General features: G+C 38.2%; 1 pseudogene; it reads left to right on the forward strand.

The window, feature by feature from the left end:
• The first annotated feature begins 3,037 nt into the window (after window positions 1–3,037).
• Window positions 3,038–3,356, forward strand: LOC102832039 (annotated as a pseudogene).
• Window positions 3,357–5,464: the final 2,108 nt, after the last annotated feature.

Below are 5,464 nucleotides of genomic sequence, written 5' to 3' on the forward strand. Positions count from 1 at the left end.
TTATTATATATGTCTGGAAAAAAAAAAAGAGAGAGAGAGCTAAAAAGAATAGAGAGAAATACTGTTAATTTGTGGTACATGGAGGGAATTATAACCATTGTAATGAACCAAAGTATATGATTTGTTGAATGCAAAATTGGTGAGCTGCCCTGTAAACTTTCACTCAATTCACAATAAAAAAAATTTTTTTTAAAGAGAGAGAGAGATAATGGAATTATTCCATGAACTTTTAGAATCCCCTTCATATGGATGTTCTGGCAAAGCTGTATGGATCTTTGCTTGCTCTGGATCCTGCATCTGGCTCATCATCATCTGATGCCCAGTTTTGGGGATCTGAATTAATGCCCTGACAAACTTGGGTTCAGCAGTATCCACAGTCCACAAGCAGTATCCACAGTCCATAAGTATCCACAGTCCGTAAACCCTACCATCTGACATGCAAATCTTGGGTTCATCAGCCCCTGCAGCTACATGAGTCAGGAGAAGCCTCCATCCTGATGTCTGATCCATGAACTTGTGACATGCCCATCTCTACAACTGTGTGAGTCAATTTTTAGAGATAAATCTCCTGATATATAGATATTGAAGGTGTGTTCATAGTGCCAATCTTTTGATTAGCAGCAAGTTCTTAACCATTGTGCAAACAGGGCTGCTTTGAGATATGAGTAAGGTGTACATTAGTATTTCTGTCTCAGAGACAAGAAAACATAAAGAACTCAAGTGTCCTGTCTTTCAGCCCAGAGAAACTTCCTTATCATACAAAGGGACTTCAAAAAGTTGGTGAAAATTTTTCATTCTCTTTTTAATTCCATTTTTTCATGAACTTTTTGAAGACCCTTCGTATTAGTCTATCACATGGTTTGGGCAGAAAACTTTGCTCGAGAAGCCATGGTTACACAGTTGCACTTCTGTGATGAGACATCTCAAATCAATTTGGTACTTACAGTTTTAAACTTGGCATTTTTGCTGTGGTTGCTGTTGTGTGTCATCAATCTAGTTCCGATTCATACATAGCAAGAGTGGCTGGTAGGTTTGAACTGCCAATATTGTGGTTCTCAACCCAGTGCATATCCTGCAGTGCCACACCAGGTCTTCAAACTTGGTATCTCAAGCATATTTTGATGTATTCTACCTTAGAGTATCTCTAAAATTCTTCAAGTGTGGATTTTAAAAGTTTCTTAATCTAGCTCCACACATAGAAATAGAAACAAGGATAATTTTAGCATTCATTTTTCCAAACATTTAAAGGGGATAAAGATAAATCTTTCATGAAGTAGCATGTTTACATATTTGGAAAACCAGAGTCAAGATTCAGACCACAAAGAAAACAGGGAAATGCAAGTGTGTCTTTCTCTTAAACACGGAATGTTCTAAACTGTATGCAGTTTAAATTAAATAAGTGCCTGTTTACTTTTGACATTATCAATTGCTGTCAAATACCAATTGGGGGAGAAAAGTGATTAGACATACAAAGGCTCAGTCATATAGAAAATGTATTTGTGGTGCCCACTCTCACCACTTCTATTCAATATTGTATTAGAAGTCCTAGCCAAAGAAAGAACACGAAGTGAAAGTTATGCATATTGGAAAAGAAGTAAAGTTGTCTCTATTCATGGATGATACGATCCTACATATAGAAAATCCCAAAGAACCCACATGAAAACTTTTAGAGGTAGTAGAAGAATTTGACAAAGCTGCAAAGTACAAGGTCAACAGATAAAAATGGTTGAATTTCTGTACACCGGTAATGAGAAATCTGAAAGGGAAATTAGAAAAGCAATTCCATTTACAGTAGTATGGAAGAGAATAAAATACCTAGGAATAAACCTAACCAGGGATGTAAAGGATTTATACAATGAAAATTATAAAGCACTGCTGAAAGAGATTAAAGACGACTTAAATGGAAAGGTGTCCCATGTTCATGGATTAGAAGACAAAATTGTTAAGATGACATTACTATTCAAAGCAATCTACAGATTCAGTGCAATCCTGATCAAAATTTCAACAGCCTTCTTTACAGAAATACTAAAAACCAATGGTCAACTTTATACAGAATAGCAAAAGCTAAAGCAATGCTGAAAGAGAAAAAAAAAAAAAAAAATAGGAGGACTTTCTGATTTTAAAACGTACTATATAGCCACAGTAATCAAAACAGCCTAGTACTGGTACAATAATAGACACATAAAGGAGCTCTGGTAGCGTAGTGGTTACAAATCGGGCTGCGAACCTCAAGGTCAGCAGTTCGAAACTACCAGCTGTTCCACGGGAGAAAGATGAGGCTTTCTGCTCCCGTAAAGATTTACAGCCTCAGAAACCCTGTGCAGGGTCACTATGAGTCGGAACCAACTCCATGGTACTTAGCAACAACAACAATAGACACATAGGCCAATGGATATAATTGAGAACCCAGAAATAAACCCACATATCTATGTCCAAGTGATTTTTGACAAGGGTACTAAATCTATTTAATGGGTAAAGAAGATTCTCATCAAAAAATGTTGCTGGGAAAACTGAACTTTCACATGCAGAAAAATGAAACAGGATTGAAGCCTCAACTATATAGAAAATCAAAATCAAAACTGAATAAAGACCAAAATGTGCAAACTTAAAACATAAAACTCTTAGAAGAAAACCCTTTAAGGCCTAGCATAACAAATGGTTTATCAAAAGCAAAAACAACAAAAGGCAAACTAAATAAATGGGTACTTTAAAAAGTTAAAAGCTTTTCTTCATCAAAAAACTGTATCAATTCACAATAAAATATTTTTTAAAACTGTATCAAAAGAAAGAAAGAAAAGACAAGCTATGAACAGGAAAATATCTTTAGAAAGCATATATCTGACAGTAATCTAATAACCAATACAAATACAAAACGTGGCAACTTAACAACAAAAAGACAAATAACTCAGTCATTAAATGGGGAAAGGACTAAAATAGACATTTCACCAATGAGGGAATTCAAATGGCCACCAAACACATCATTAGCGATCAGTGAGATGTAAATCAAAACAACAGTGAGTCTTCTAGCACAGCAGCCATGGCTGTGCACTACCCTATGGCCCTTGGCCTCAACAAGGGCTACAAAGTAACCAAGAACCTGAGCAAACCGAGGCACAGCCGCCGCCACGGGCGCCTTAACACGCACACCAAGTTCCGCGAGGTACTTGATCCGCGAGCTGTGTGGCTTTGCGCTTTACAAGGGCAAGGACATGGAGCTGCTCAAGGTGTCCAAGGATAAGCGGGCCCTCAAGTTCATCAAGAAAAGGGTAGGGACACACATCCACTCCAAGAGGAAGCGAGAGGAGTTCAGCAACATCCTGGATGCCGTGAGGAAAGCGGCTGCCAAAAAGGACTGAGCAGCTCCCTGTCCACTGTGCCTCCCTTCCCACCCCAAATAAAAACCTTTACAGGAAAAAAAAGTATAATGAGATACCCCATTACACTCACACTAGGATAGCTAAGGAAACAGGAAATGACAAATGTTGATAGGATAGGGGAAATTGGAATCATTATCCACTACTGGTGGGCATGCAAGAGGGTGTAGCCGTAGTGCTAGGTCCTAAAAAATAAACAAATGCATAAAACAGAAAATAGAACTACCATTGTAGTTAGATGCCATCAAGTCAGTACTGACTCATAGGGACCTTACAAACAAGGATCACACACTACCCGGTCCTGTGCCAAAGTCACAATTGTTGCTATATTTAAACCTATTGCTACTTCCACTGTGTGAATCCATCTAGTTGGAGGTCTTCATCTTTTTCTCCAACCCCTCCACTTCACCAAATATGATATGCTTCTCCAGGGACTGCTCCGTCCTAGTAATATGTCCTAAATATGAGAAACTATATCTGACCATCCTGGTTTCCAAGGAGCATTCTGGCTGTATGACTTCTAAAACAGATTGGTTTGTTCTTTTGGCAGATCTTGGTACTCTTTCTTAATATTCTTCCCCAACACTATAACTCAAATACATAAATCCTTCTACAATCTTCCTTATTCAATGTCCATCTTTCACATGCATATGAGGTTATTGATAATACCATGGCTTGGATCAGGCACACTTTACTCCTCAAACTGACGTCTTTGTTCTTAAACACTTTGAAGATGTCTTGTGCAGCAGATTGGCCTAAAACGCAGTATGTCATTGATTTCTTGACTGCAGCTTCTATGAGTGTTGGTGAGCAAAAAGAAGTCTTTACGATCTTCAATCTTTTCTCCATATATATAGATATTGTTTATTGGTCCACTGATGAAGATTTTTGTTTTCTTTACTTTGAGGTGCAACCTATACTGAGGGTTGTGGTCTTTTCAGTAAGTATTTTAAGTACTCTTTGCTTTCAGCAAGCAAGGTTGGATCTTCTGTATATCGCAGGCTGCTAATGAGTCTTCCTCCTATCTTGATGCCATATTTTTCTTCATATAATCCAGCTTCTCGAATTATGAGCTCAGCATAAAGATTGAATGTTGTTGTTAGGTACCATTCAGTTGGTATCAACTCTATGCAACATATTGACAACAGAATAAAACACTGCCCAGTTCTGGGCCAACCTCACAATCATTGTTACGTTTGAGCCCACTGATGCTGCCACTGTGCCAATCCATCTCACTGGGAGTCTTTCTCTTTTTCTCCACTTTACCAAACATGAATAAGTACGATGAAAGAATACAACCCTGACACATACCATTCCTAATTTTAAATCATTCAGTGTTCCTTGTTCTATTCAAACAACTGCCTCGTGGTCTACGTACAGGTTTCTAATGAGCACAATCTAGTGTTCCGGAATACTCTTTCTATGCAATGTTGTCTCTAGCTTGTCATCATCAACACAGTCAAAAGCTTTTGCTTAGTCAATAAAGCACAGGTAAGCATCTTTCTGGTATTCTCTGCTATCAGCCAAGATCCATATGATGTCCACAATGATTATCACTCACTCCATGTCCTCTTACGAATCCAGGTTGAACCTTTAGCAGTTCTCTGTCACTATACATTTGCAGTCATTTTTGGTTTATTGTTAGCAAAAATTTACTTGCAAAAGATATTAATGATATTGTTTTATGATTTATGTATGCCATTGAGTCTCCTCTCTTTGGAATGAGCACAAAATATGGATCTCTTCCAGTCATTTGGCCAGGTATCTGTCTTCCAAATTTCTCGACATGATGAGTGAGTGCCTCCAGTGCTGCATCAGTTTATTGAAAGGTTTCAGTTTGCCGTCCATCAATTCCCAGTGTCTTGTTCTTTGCAAATGCCTTCAATGTACCTTGGACTTCTTCCTTCAAGGTCATTGGTTCTTGAAATGGTTGAACATCGACTGTGTATTCCTTTCATCTTCTTTTGATGCTTTCTGTATCATTCAATATTTTGCCCATTTGTTGTTGTTAGGTGCCATCGAGTCGGTACTAACTCATAGCAACCCTATGCACAACAGAATGAAACACTGCCCAATCCTGGGCCAACCTC

This window comes from Chrysochloris asiatica, unplaced genomic scaffold (genome assembly GCF_000296735.1).
Source record: "Chrysochloris asiatica unplaced genomic scaffold, ChrAsi1.0 scaffold00174, whole genome shotgun sequence".
NCBI lineage: Eukaryota > Metazoa > Chordata > Mammalia > Afrosoricida > Chrysochloridae > Chrysochloris > Chrysochloris asiatica.